Raw genomic sequence first — 15,814 nt, forward strand, 5'->3', positions numbered from 1 at the left:
TTAATATATCACAGCAGCAGATGCAGTTTCAGTTAAACTTTTTTATCAATTTGGACAAAGTGTTGCATTTCATGATAGGAAAAATGAAAAATGAAAGAAAGAATTCATAATTTTAAATTTTTATTTTATTTATGGTTCAAACATGATTTGTAAATTAGGTATTTTGTTGCTTGTCAATGCGTAAGTTATATTTTTTTCAAACTAGCTGGACCTTTAAAGCACATATATAGTCCAATCTTTATTCCATAGTAATAGTAATTTTAAAGAGAATATAATGGCAGAATGGCATTATAAATTCAGTGGCACTCTCATCTTCAGCAATCTCATCTAAAGATCCAGGAGTGATGCCCACAATTTATTAATGCCTCTAGATATATCAGAGATCGTAGTTAACTTAAAAATGTAAAAATTGGTGAAAAAAAAAGTTAGAAAATAAGATATATTTTAGTAATTTCGTATATTTACCACCGCTCTTAATATTTTGAAATAAATAAATCAAGTTACAAAATCTTTGTTTTCGTTAGTGATATTCGTTTAGTTTCAAAATGTTAAGATGAAAGTTAATGAAAAAAATCTTAACTTTTCATTAAAACATTGAAATCATGTTTAATATTTTTTAGATTAAGATTTAAATTTTCCCCCCATTTATTTGTATTGTTTCTCGCAATAAATGATACATTTTTTTATTTTTTAATCACTTACTTATGTCAACATAATACTTTATGTGAAATATCGTGAAATATCGTTTATGTGAAATATCGTTCCATGTTGACAACTCATTCTTGGTGTGCAAATTCTTATGGCAGAGAGTGTAATTTCAACATGTGTAATTTAAAGTGTAATTTTTCTTCTGTCGCTTTTAAACATAAATAGTAGTCTTCAGTTGGTGCATAGTGTGTATTTTCTTAAGGAAATCCAAATTATAAGACAGTAATTATTTGGCACAAAGTACTCCATTAAATCAGAAATAAATAATTTTTAAATAAATAAATATATTATTTGGAATACTATTGAGAATAAAATAAATATTATTGAAAATTGTTTTCAGTAACTCTCATTTATTTTTCTATTGTTAGCTATTGTAGTTCTAAGATGCCTGAATCAATCAGGTATTTCCCAATACATCGAAATCTTTTCTCAATTGATTATTTTTTGTCGCTTCAGTGCACTTTTATTCCATCCTAATTAAAGCAATCAGAATTCTAATCAAACAGGAATTGAAATGAATGGATTATCTATAGGTGGTGAAAGACGCCTCGATTTATTGGTACCTCATTGCGTAAATGCCTGAAATTAAGTGCAGATTAATTATGAAATCGAACCTAAATTGAGGATTCATTGGCTTAAGGAATATCTTGAAATGTTCTTTGAAATGACAAGGCCAGTTAACATGGAATGAATAGCATACAAACAATGTAGTATGGGTGATCAATTTCTGAGGATAATTGCTGTCAATCCTCAGTCCTAAAATAAAGTGGTGTTGAATGGATCTTCTACATCTTCCATGGAACATTCTAGAATTCAATTTTACACCCACTTGCATTATTTGACTCCGGTATGTTTAGGTTGTCCTTTCAGATAAAACAATAATTTTGTTTTCCATATGAATGATGCGTGGTTTTTACTATTGTTCTAGAACGTCGCCTTTAAAATCATAAATGAGGTTTTATTATTTGCTCTAAGGAGATGAGAGAATATATAATAATGCCCGCATTCTAAGATCTTCTTAGTGTTTATTAATATTCAAAAATATGGTTTCCATTTGAAAAGTCCAGGAACTTAATTCATTTCAGATAAGTAGAGTGAGAAGCCTGATTCTACGCATTTAAAATTATTTCTTAGAATTGAATTTATATTATTCTTTCTAAAAACAATTCAATTAGATGCAAATAAATTCATATGTCATAATTTATAATTATGATTTTTTGCAAACTTTTTGAAAATACAAGTTTCTCTTTATGTTTAAAAATTTAAAAAAAGTAAAACAAAATTTTAAAAAAAGTCGTAAATTAAATTTATTTTTTGTAGATACAGATTATAAACAGGGAAGAAAAAACTTTGCTTACTCCTTTGTCTACAAATTTTAAATAATTTTCTTTGGGTCGTTACGTTCTGAATGAGCTATAATGGTAGCTATTATACAATATTATGTATCTTACGGGTTGTACTAATTATTATATACCATTAAATATCAAAAGTTATTGTAATATAATTATTTCAAGCAAAAAAGGGTTTGTTTTTGCATTTTCAACTAAAGTTAGTTTTTTTTCTCATTTTAATAACTAAAAAATATTTAATAAAAACAAATTTACAAAAGGATTAAATTAAGTTAAGTTTCAGAAAATACAATAAAGAACATTTAAAAAACAATCTAAAATATTTTCCGGTTATTTTAATTGCAAACCTAATACCAAAGTTACTATTTTAAAGTTGATCATCCTTTGAAAAGTTGTATCAAGTATTTTTATAAAAAACCTACACAATTATCAGAATAAAAAGAAATAAAAACTTGATAACTAATTTAAATCGGTGATATTTATCAAGCCATATTATATGAACTAAACTATCATATTTATTATTCATTTAACAAAAGGTATTTCCTAAAACATTAAAATAATAATTTGCTACTGTTAACTATACTTTACTACGTTAACTAAACTTTGCTACTGTTTGCTACTGTTAACTATATCTTCTCTTAAAAATATAGATTTCGAAACAAACAATGTTATGAGAACGATTGCACAGCATTTGTTTGTTACGAAAATATGACAAAAAATATTGAAGAAGTTCTTGACTTGTTAAGTTGTGACAAGTACGTCTGATATTTAATGAATCAAACTAACAAAAACTTTATAATACTTAAACCATTACTTTCCTTTATTGAAGTAATAATTTCTATTTTGCACACTTTCACAAAAAAAATTTCCAACGTTTAATAAACATTAGATAAATTTTACCATTGGCTGTAAAAGATATTTCCGTTTTTAATTCTATAAATTTAGTAACAAAAATGATATCTTTTTTATAAAAAAAAATCGCATTTCGAAATATTTATGGATAAGAACATTAAAAACATTTGAGAATCATCAAAATTTTTTATTAATGCTTTATGCTATATTTTTAGAACTAAATTCAAAACTGAATTTTTTTTAATATAAAACAAGTATTGTGAATTATATTAATTTTGTACAAAAAATATATTAAAAGTTTGAACTTTTCGAAAAATAGGTATAAAAAATAAAAATATTCAATTCAACATGCATGAACAAAGTGCTAAAAATTCTTTAAAAATTTAATCCGTTCAAAAATCTACGACTGTGCGCCAAACATCAAATTTAAATATCACTCAAATATGACTTCAATAAAAAGAAAATACTTGAAACGAAAGTATATTTAGCGCACTACTGGCGAATTCCTTTGCTCGAATTAGAAGGCCAAGCTCGCCAAGCATTTCCTTTCCCTCCCTATTTATATCCCCCTCTCAATCAAATTAGTAGGCGGGAGCCAAAACGGTAAGAAAATGAGAGAGTTTTTCTTTTCCTCTTTCATCCTCTTGTTTTGAGATTCCTCCCAGCCTCCTCTCCCCAAGAGAAGAGCAAGAAGGAGATCGATAGAGAGCAGCTCTGATATCAGCGCCCTCTACCTCACAAAGTGACAAACTGAAAAGTTTTTATTTTTCATCCTTTGGAAAATATCATTAGAGGGGAGAAACCAAAAGCTAATTAGATTCTTTTGTCTCTGTCTGAGATCATTTCAACAAAGATGTTAGATACTCACACTTTCTATCTAACAATTTTTTATGCATTGTAGTTTAAGGAAAAGTAGAATAAAAAAAGTTTTGTAAAATATTATATTGTTACGTATGATAAATCAGTAAAAAAATAGAAAGGTGATATTTCATAATTAATATTTTCCTATTTATTTTACCTATGTTTACTCATTTTAAGGTGTTTCCATGTACTGCTTTTTCTTATTATGTCTTATAATATGTTCATATTAATAAAAAAACATATATACAAAAATTCCTTGTCTATATATATTGTGACCCAACAAGTCTCAACCAAATGAAATTTCAAGGCTTGTATAAATTAACAAAAAGACTTTTTTATAACTTGTACTACTTTTACTCATATTACTTTTTTTTACAACTCGCTTCATAAAAGGAAACCTATTTTAAATTAAAATGTTATAACGTATTTGACAGAACCATTTTGTCACTGACTTTTTAGATGAAAAATATCAACAAAGAAAATATAATTTACTTCTGGAAGTTATGGAGTATATCTGTTTTTTAGGAACCATTTCTTGTAATTTTTTTGTCGTTGCTGCTCTTATTTTTGTTGTTGTCGTTGTTGATGTCGTTTTAATTGTAGAGAAAATATTACATAGCACTTAAGCAAAAAACGACAACTCGATAAATTTAAACATATTTATTTACTGATGTAAAATATAAAAAAAGATATATACTTTAAAAAAATATATATAAATGTATGAAGCATTTTTTTCTTGAGTTTTACTGTCATCTGTAACCGTTGTGTTTAATTAATCTAAAATTGATTGCGTTTTTGCAATTAAACGACACCTAAATATAACTAAGTATTTTATTAAGTAAGACTAAAAAAAAGAAACATACCTTTAAAATATGTTTCAATTTTCATTTTTTTTTATTTTTTTTTTGAATAAAAAGAAGATCTTTCTTAGAAGAACAAATAGAACAATTGAATTGAAAAGTTTGTTCTAGAGAATGTTGGAATGAGTATTTCTAATTAGGAAATGCCAATTGTAAAGAGGAGCTCCAACGTCTTTGTCCTGTCGGTACCCATGCACACCCCCACATAACTGGAGCTTATTTACAAAACCTCTGTGAATAGGGTTCGGGCCGCTTCACCTGGATGAAAATCGAGAGAGAGCGGCTCCTCATTTACATTGGCCAGCGAACGAGGTTCGCCCGCACGTGTGGACCCCTGCCCACCCCACTACACCACTGTCTCTCTCGAAACTGCTATCAGCTGCGGACCGGCATTTGGTCATTGGTCTGCGTGCTAGCAAGCAGCCGATCTTTTGTGTGGACATTCCCTCGACCTGTAGAGATGACCAGCGAGCAGAGACGAAGAGGACCAGGTAGCAGGGACCCCAGGGTCTGGCAGCATCATATGAGACAAGGTGTGTAATTTTATTTCTTTTAATAAATCATGGAAATACAGGGGGTGGGGGGCTGTGAGGGGTCAACTGAACACGTGGGTCCAGAATCAAGATTGTTCACCGGCATTGAAAATCAGGAATACGATTCTTTTTAAATATCGTTATTAAGTCACTTTAGTTTGAAGTAAATTTTAAATAAATGCTTCAACTTTTTTAATGAGAAATTTTATCATAAAAGTGTTGTTTATTTTTTATGTTTTGAAATTTTTTAGAATGATTTCGTAACAAAGTGTTTTTTCGTTTGTTTTGATAAATTGTAAAGATTTTTTCTTTCATTTTTTAAAGAAGATATTCATTTTAAGAAGTTTTTTTTTTTTTTTTTGCTTGATTTTTTTAACATGTGATGTATATAAGTTTAATAAATATTTTATTTAAATACTTATAATATTAATAATGCTAAATGTGTGCGTTGTTTTGATTTTACTATAATGTTTATATGTAGTGGTTTTGTTTGATTTTTATATCCCGAGAATTGTTTTCGTTTTATATACATTTATAACTTTTATGGAAAATAACTTTTTTATAGCCTTAGTGTTGTGTGAAGAAAATCGCCCATCTTTTTTTTTTTTTTTTTAAAAAAAAAAATTTCTAAACAAAACAAATATTTGAAGAAAAAAATTCGAAATATTTTGTTTGCGAAATTGTCCTTTAAAATTTTAATCATTAAAAGTTGCTTTGAAAAGATAAGAAAGAGTTGTGTGTGGGAATTCGATGAAAATGCGTGGCGGGCTGCGCGTTGAACTTACAATTGAAAGGATGGGCAAAATGGCGCCAGTACATTCCACCCGCATCTTTTTGATGTCGTGAACAGGAGGTCTTTCTTATCTTTTCTGACACAGGTAAGTGAATAAGGGGCATGAAAATAAATGATCCATGTAAATACTAGTCAAACTATAGGTGTAAGGGGTGGGGGAATGGACAATTAAAGAGAAAAGAGAAGGGGTGTAATAGAAGCAGAGTATCGAGCAACCTTCTCCATTCGCTTTTCCGGCGCCAACTGGAGCACCAGGATAAAAAAGGAGTTTCTTCCCCCTTCTAATCGATGCGTTCGGGTGGAAGGAAGAGAAGGGGGATATCGCATGTAGAAAAAGTTTTTTTCTCTTAGCTTTTCTAAAGAATAAAGAGCAACACCCAACCAGAAAAGCTTCTCGGGCCTTGATGCGCAGTTGGGCGAGTTTTGATTGGGCAAGAGAATGCAAAAATTAATGGATTTTTCGTCGGTTTGCGTCATTTTATGCTAGTGTTTTTGAAAAATTCATTATCTCGTAATGCTCTTGGTGCTTTAGCTAATAATTAATACGGACCCATGCAGAGTGGCTAGTACGCATTCCAAATTGCGGTAATTACTTTTTCCCTGGCTAAATAGTTGCAGGGGGAAAAGTTTTCTAGAGTTTTGTGTTCGAAAGGGTTGTTTATTTTAGGCTCTATAAGAGAAGATCGTAAATTTCAAAAACGGAAAAACTCTTTGTGACTGGTGATGTTCGCGACTTTGAACATCCTTTTGAAATTTTTCTCTTGCTCCGTTTAGTTTTCGTTGCACGCGAAAAAGAGTTTCCGTTCTAAATGAATAGCATATGTTTACTTCTTTTAGTAAACATTGCTCATAGTTTACTTTGCTTCACTTACTTTCAAATTTATTAAAAGATTTTAAATAATAGAATATCTAGAGTTCTTTTATAGCATATTGTTTTGCATAGTAAAAGATAAAATGACCTTTCAATATTTCATTTACAGTACAAAGGTCTTTAGAATAGCATTATTTGACTTGTCTCGATATATTCTATTACAAAAACAAACAAAAAATTTACTTTGTCGCTATTATACTAAAAATTAAACATATCATCAAAATACATTTTCAATTAATCTAAATTTTATATTTCAAGGCATGTTTATAATAATTAATGATTGTTATGTTCAAAGAGAATTTTACAATGGAATAATGAGATTCGAAATTGCCAAACAATAAGCCTTTATTATGAATCTGAAAATTTTTCTTTTTAATAATAATTTCTATTTTAGAATAATAATTTTTAAAATTGGCTCATGTTTTAAAATCGCAGTTTTGTTTAAAATATTTAAATGTTTTGAGCAATTGGACTTAGTTGCCAGCATTAACAAAAAAAATTTAAACCAGTTCACAAACTTATGCAATTGACTTCATTTATGGTATTTTATTTTCAAAGAAAAATGAAAAAAAAATATCTTTCAAAAACACTAATTATAAAAGGATTATTGTATTTTAAGTTTTTTACTTAAAATCTTAAATTTAAAGTAATGATTTATTTAAAAATCTGCTTTAAAACAATTAAAATAAAGTTTATTACTCCATAATTCGTATAACTAAACATTCTTTTGTTAAAAGCTGCAAGTTATTTTGCTTAATTTATTACTAGAAAGACTAATTTGTACTAGCTTTATGTTTTGAGTAGTACAATTTCAATTTTTTTTAATATTTTTATTTCTTAACAACTTATGCAAAATTTAAATGAACTTTATACAACTAAACTTAAATGACTAGTAAACTTTAACAATCTAACTTAATTAGAAAAAATCTTTCATCCTATGACTCTGAATACGAATTAATTTTTGATGAATCGGTTCTTTGATTTAAAAATCAGACTAAGAAAACAAACATAGATAATTGTGTTTACCAGAATCTTAGCCTTTATTGGCATGTCGTGTTTGCATGAATGAATGATTACACACCATTTATCGATAGCTTATACTATAAACTGCATGATCATTACTTACAAAGAATAAAATTATAATTCGAATTTCACAAACTGCATAATTACTTGCAAACTATTACACTCACCAATAAATGAGGGGAGAAATTTTGAGACACAAAAAATTAAACATACAGTGAGTTAGTTTAAATTATGGTATGAGTACATAAATTTGTATATAAAGTACTCCAAATCTAATTGTATAGCTTATTTTTTAACTTGAGTAGCAGATAATTGTAACAATATTAACAGCTCTTAAGTTCCTTACTGGGTAACAACTAAGTACTTATTCACTTTAGAAACTATCTTGACACTGTCTATAGGACATAATTAATTTTTCTAGCATCACCACAGTAGCTTACAGGTTTCTACAAACAAAGTAATTTTTCATCGCGCAATAATCCAGAATCGCTAATGAAACTTTGGAGCAGCTAGAAAAGGAGTTTGCGGTTGAGAGGTTTTGCGTGCTTGCGTGTTAGAAGGTTAAAGAATTACTAAAGAATATCAGAGTGTCAAATTTTATTCCCTCGATACACATGTTTTTAATTTAGTAAGGAATTTTAGAACTTAGGTGATTCTCAAACTACGAAGATTAAAATTTCTTTGAACGCCAAAGTTTCCCTAAAATACAAGCCATTTGTGTAATAATTTTCAACTACGATAATTAGTTTCTTATTTCACGACCACTGACTGAAGAAGAAAGTTTTAAACGGATTTTCTACTCTGAAGTTTTTGTAGATGTCAAACTTTGAATGAGAAATCGTTAGAACTACTTTTGAATTCAGAGCAACGAACTTGTTTTGTCTTGACGACTTATTTCTAAATACAATTCACCTAAGTAGCATTTTATTTGAAAAATATTATTTCATAGGAAGCACATTTTTAAAAATGAAATGTATGTTTTAATTTAAATAGCGACAATTTGCTTTTTAACCTGAAGCAGTAATGCATGAATCCAAATATTTTTAAAAAATTTGCTTTCAATAAATTTTTTTCTCTTTATAAATTTTTTTTGAAAAATTAATAAAACATTAGAAACCCAAATATTTTTAGAGAAACATATTTTCAATTTGGTTTTAGAGAGAAATCAAATCAAACGTTTAGGATGAAAAGGCTTAGTTTACCAATAATGTAATTATTTTGATTTTAAAATCTATTTGTGCAATAAATTTGAAACGTATCACTTCTTATTAAAGAATAAAAAGGACTTCTTTCTTAGTATAAATTCAGACCTAATGCTTCGTAAGTGAATAAACATTGGTGTGTTTTGAGAGAGAGAAAAAGAAACAATCCTGAATATAAAATGAAGATCTAAGATTTTTAATCAGGAAAATATTTCCACTTGTGAAATTTACAACATTTAAACATTACAACAGTTGATTGTTTATTAAAAAAATTTAAATTACGTGTTCTAACAGTTTTAATGACTTATATCTCATAGTTCATACACTTTCCTGATTTTTACTTATAGAAGCATTCATCAAGTATTTTTTCTTCCTGATTTTTCTTTTTATCTACTATAGCTAATTAGTTAAAGGAAGTGTACAGAAGGTGTTTTTTCCCAAAATGAACGAAAAGGATGAACTAATCAAATTAAATTTACACAAGCTATAAGAATAATGCTAAGTATTAATAAGTGATATTTAAGTAACCAAATTTTGGTTTAAAACATTCGGATTTTTAAATTTACAACTATTTAATGCTGCACAGTAATATTTTTTTAAATTGGAAAAAAATTACTTTTTTTATTAAAATTATATCGAAATTACATACAAAATATTCGAAAATTACTCACGAAAAACTTTGAAAAAGTACACAAAATAAGGAAGGGAGCTTTTCCCTCTATTCCTTTATGCGTGAACTTTACCCTTTTTGCTTTTCTCATCCCTTCCTTATGTTAGAAAAAAGTTAAGAAAGTTCCCCCACTACACCTGTTAAAAATACTTTAAGATTGGAAAAGTTAACGACCTCCAGTGAACTTCAGGTTGCGATGTATTTTTAAGAAAGGCTTGATTTGTCTTGAAAGTTATTTCCGAAAACATTTGTAGTCTTTGTTATAAATGATTTTATTTCTTTAAGTGACAACAGCATTATAATATCGCAAAAAAGAAGAAAAAAACTAAAATTTCAAGAAGTCACAGAATACTATGTAGTTTTAAAATTTCTTATATTTTAAACTTCTTAAGAAAATAATTTTAAATTTAAGAAAGATTTAATAAGCATTTAAAGATTTCAAAAAAAGTATCATCCAATTTTTAAAAATTTTGCTAACATTTCATGCAAGATTTCAAAAAAAAATTTTTTATAATTTCTATCATTCTCTATGCAAGTTATGTTACTTGAAGATTTTAAAAAATTTAAACCTAGTAATTAAAATTAGTTTTTAACCATGATTATCAGGTTGAAATATGCTAATATATTTAGAACACAATTTATTTCAAAGGAGATGCAATGTTCAAATGAATTTTACGTACATATTTCAGGTGATAAATGTGATAAGTTTGAGTTCTTAATCTACAAATATTTAATTACTACTGAGTTAATTGTCAGAAAACAATTCATACTTTTTCAGAAACTGACAGTAAGGGTTAATAAATTATTACTTAATCTTATTATCTGTTCTTCAAAATAACCTGCGATAACTCATATTTTTAAAAAAAATATGCCCTGTGAATAAATTCCAAAACAAGGGTTCCTACAAATAAATTTAATTTTTTTTTTTTTTCGTGTATTGGTTTTCAATTTCTTGTTACAATTTTTTTTTATTTTGTTAAATTTATTCAAGCAATAAAAATATTAAGCATTTTTTATTAACAAAACTCGACAGCGTTAAATAGTTTAATTTTTGCATCTATAAATTATTTTAACTTATTTAAATACAAACTTTTTTATTATTCTTTCAGTATGTATTTTTGAATCTTTTTAAACGAGCAATGTAGTAAAAAGAACGCCTATTTGACACTTTTATTTTATTAATTAAATTTAATTGTGTAATAACTCATTAATACAAATACTAAAAAAATAGTTAATTATTTTAAAGCAAAAATATAATGCTATATAATATTTTAAATAAATATTTCATTTTAAGATGAACAACAGAACAATGAAAGATTTTTTTTTGCAATATTCCATCAAATTGAATCTTTCACATAGGATTTAAACAACAATGAAATTTAACTTAAATATTAATATAAGATTATTTTTAACTAAATATATTTTAAACTGTTGCTGGAAAATATTAATGCTAAAGAAAATATAAACATTTCAAAATACTGATGTTTCTTTTTAAAACGAATGATATTGAATAAAATGGTACGAATTCAAACTATTTAAAGAAATTGCCTAAAAAAGCATAATGTAACATCATTTATGAAACCTATAACTATCATTTAAATATCATCTGTATTGCTTTATTGGTAATGAAGTATTTCTAATCATTTTAGAAGCATCAATTTACGATATTAAGTATAGTTTAACTAAGGCCCAATAGGTGGCAGGATATTCGCCGCGCTCTCAAGTTTTCTTGTAAACTGCAGTTCATTCCGAAAGCATGATTTTTTTAAGAGTGAAAAACTTTTTTTCTGATCGAAAATGCTTTTTCATTATTATTTTCCGGGAAAAACTGTTCTGACAACCAATAGGGAAAGAAAAATACCTTTTAAAATATCACTACTAATAAATACTTTAAAATATCGCTACTAAAGTGCTCTATTATTTACAGATTTTGTTGTTTGTAAATATCTGCTAAACTTAAGTATGATAAAAATAAATAATAACTGCATTTTCATTTTGCATCAAAAATAATTAAATATGCATAAAATTTATATTAGCTTTTAGATTAGATTCAGGAGACTAAAAGAAAGTAAAAAATATACAAACAAGTAATATTTTTAAATATTTTTCAATTTTCATTATTGAGTTAAATTATGGATTTTTTTTCTTCAACATTCAGCAATTAACTAAAAAATGCAAATACATTGAAAAAGAAAATTATTCATCCAGAAAATTGCTTCTGCTTATAACAAACAATTACTATTTGAAAAATAACAAAAGCGGAAATTTAATATTACAAAATATTACTGAACGACGAAAAGAAAAAAAATGAAATTTTAAAAGCAATAAATTTTCAAAAGCTTTTAAATAATAAAATATGTTAAAAATGATACAACAAACATTGAAAACTGAAATTATTTATTATTATTATTATTTCTCTGTGTTTAACAGCTTGAGTTTACAAATTTTTTAAAAAAGTAAATAAATGGAAAAATAAGAACTTCAAAAATCAGATTAACGTTTTTTAATTCAAATGTATATAAACATATACACAAAAGCAAAAATTTTATTGGTTAATTTTAAATTTAAGTAAATTATACTAATTTAAAGATATTACGATATTTTATGAAACATTTTTCAACTTATTATTTAATCTCATGAATGTTTCATCTCTTTTTCTTCTTTTCTTTCTTTTAACTAACAGTTTTTAACATTAAAAATCGTTACTAAAACTGAATTTTGCTTAGTTCTAATGAACTAGGAATAATTTTTAGAGGGTTGAAAGGCTTTTGACAAATCTTTTCTTTTGAAAATTGAATATTCTTACCAAAAAATCCTCTTTATTTTTCACATATTCGAATAAAAGTTGATTGCAAAATTTTAGACCTGATTTGCATTGCATAAACGAAAGTGTGTCGTATGACATTGCAGAAGAATGTAACACTGATTATTGAGGAGGAGGAGTGATAACATGAGAGCTTTAACCTATTTTTTTTTCTCGCAAATAATTGCGCTTGTTTTTTTTACAATGAAATTTCCAAGTTGGCACTATTTGATAGCTTATAATATTAATCATCTCCAATGAAAAAGTAAAGGAAATACTATATATACTAAAAATTAACATTAATTTCTTTTAATTTTATTTTTATACAAGTAGGCATTTTGAGTTTTATATAAATTTTGAGAATAAAAAAAATTAAAATTGCAAAAATATAGATTAAGGTTCTTTAGTTCAAGTGTATATAAACATATAAATAAAAAAATATTTTAATTGTTAACTTTAGATTTAATTGAGTTATATTATTGTAGCGAAGGGCCTATTTGAATATCGTTTAATTATATTGAGCTCAAATAAATTTTTTATGGGTTGAAAGACCTCAGACAAATTTGAAAATTGAATTTTCTTCCACAAAAATCTTCTTAATTTTCATATATATTAATAACAAGGGATCGCAAAATTTCCGGACAAATTTGCATCGCATAAAAGAATGCATCCTGTGAGATTACAATAGAATGTAGCATTAATTATTGAAGAGAAGTAGGTGAAATGTGGAAACTATAACTTTTTTTTTACGAAACTAGCTAATATTTTTTCTTCAAATTTTTAACAATGAAATTTCGTTGACACTTTTTGATAATTTATAATATTTATTATCTGTTCGTTTACATTAAAAGCAACACTCTGCATTAATGACTTTTCATGAGCGTTCAAACTTGATCTAAACTTGATACTTAAAAATGGTCTTTCTCACTATGGGAGAGGTTTGACCAATAGAATTAAAGGAAGAATTAAAACCTTTAAAGCAGAAAATATATTTTAAATAAATACTATTTGCAATAATTTTGTATAAATAAATATTGAAGATTTATTTACTGGGGAAAATAAAAAAAACTGAACAAAAGTGGTTTGGTTTTTACTAAACTGAATAATCTGCAAACATTTCTATTATTCGCTCTCTTGTTTGTTTCCTGGTTTTCTTCTTAACATTTATGATTTAATAACAATAATACTTCAATTAGCATATAATTATTAAAGAAATTAATGACGAATAAAAAAGGCTGATGAATGATGAATAAAATATTAACGAAGAAGGAAATGTGAATAATGAAGTGTTAATGACGGATGGTACTAGAGAAAAAACCATTTACTTTTTAAGATAGAAATATCACAGGTGATTTTTCCCTGATTTTACTTGGAAATGGCTGATCTTTAGAAAAAAACATCCAATGCTCAGTAGCCAAGTAGCTACTTCAAATTTTACCATGTTTATAGCTCTGTGAGAACACCAAAAAGCCTGATAATTTTTACTGAAACTATTTGGTAATGACTTTCGTAAAATTAACAATGAAAATTGTTTTTATAGTAAGTCATAAAATTTGGTAACTTAATCACGATCACGGCATGGAAACCATTTATTCGGTTAAATTTACTGTTCAATTTCATATTTTTTACTAATTGTGTATTAAAAAGAACTATAATTTTGAAAACCAGAATTTCCAGTAAACCCTTGCCATATGAATGGAAAAATTACCTGGTAAAAGCTTTAAATATTGTATATTTTGGTTTTATTTACCAGGACTAAGGCTTTTTTTACCCAGAAATGCTATCACCATTCTGTGAGGTCATTTTACCAGAATTTGCTTCTATGTGTAGGATGAAGTTCTCTTATCATAAAACCTCCTATGTATCCTCTACTGTGGACAGCTGATTTAAGATAATGTGATACCGAGATAGAAACCTTTCACAGTAAATTCTCTTTCAACAGCATAAGTAATTTAAAGTATAGAAAAACTGAACTATTGTAGATCCAGATTAAGCCAAGTGGTTTCAAATATTAAAAAAAAAATTTAAATATTGAATTGTAAAAAAAAAATTATGGAAGAATTATTTAGGATTACACAGGGAGGAAATTCACCATTAATAATTTTCTTTTTTTCATTTTCATGTTTTGAAAAAATTGATTCAACATTTGAAACCTCATGATTTACTCTAGAGCTACCTGAACTCGTTTTTTTTTCAATGCCCACCTGGAGAATGACCTTACGTCATACAGGCATCTGAAGAGCAGATTTTACTCTCTTTTAGGGGCATCATATTAGATGGGCCAAAGTTGTTCGCACAGTAAAGACAGATAGTATAGAGGATGAATGAACATCCATGCCTTGCCCGAGATTCGAAAACAGAACCTTTCTGATGCAAGGCCAGTTCCTTGTCCTCTACACAAGCAGGTTGGCGAACTCACCTATCACTAAAATTTAAATTTCAAATTACTAATGGAGATGAAACAGAATTTGCAATGAAGCATTTCTCCCTCATTATAACGTCTTCTTAACTTTTTCCACCATTTTCACTTCTTTTTTCCGCCATTTTCATTCTTTACTTTTTTAATTGTGATTTAAAAAAATATATGCATTATAAACGTATTTTCAGATCAATATCCGCAATTATTTAGCAAATAAAACTAGCTCACCTATTTATAAAAAAATAAACTTTAATATCTATATTAGTAAGCATTTTTAAAAGTGCTCTTATGCGAATATAAACTTTGATTTCCTTCGCATTTTGTTTAGATAAATCAGAATTTTTCTATTTATCATTAGTTTTATAGTTCGGCTAATATATATGTGGTCGAGAATTAAAAAATTCAGATTTAATTTCATAAAAGCATATGTATAAATGGTCACTAAATGACTAGTATTAATTTTTATCAACATTTCTCATTCTTTCTCTATTAATTGATCAATATTTTTCATGAATACTTCCATGTTTTGCAAAACATTCTTAGTTTGATTTATTATTAATTTTTTTAATTAATAAAAAATCTTTCTGTTTGAATGGTTATGATACATTTACATGAATAATATAATCTGAATTCTATGTTTTACCTATTTCTAAAAAATATTGTTAGCGTTCTACACAAGATTCAAAATTTAGAATTTTGAATTGTATAAAAAAATACTATCTTAAAAATATATTATAACAGATTTCGCCACCACTTTGGAATTATTTTTAAAAGTGTGACACTTTTAACAGAGACTTATTGACATTAAAAATTATAATGACACAATTTTAAAGGATGTACTAGTTTAGATCATGGATGTTAAGTTTAGAT

Source organism: Parasteatoda tepidariorum, chromosome X1 (genome assembly GCF_043381705.1).
Source record: "Parasteatoda tepidariorum isolate YZ-2023 chromosome X1, CAS_Ptep_4.0, whole genome shotgun sequence".
Classification (NCBI taxonomy): Eukaryota; Metazoa; Arthropoda; class Arachnida; order Araneae; family Theridiidae; genus Parasteatoda; species Parasteatoda tepidariorum.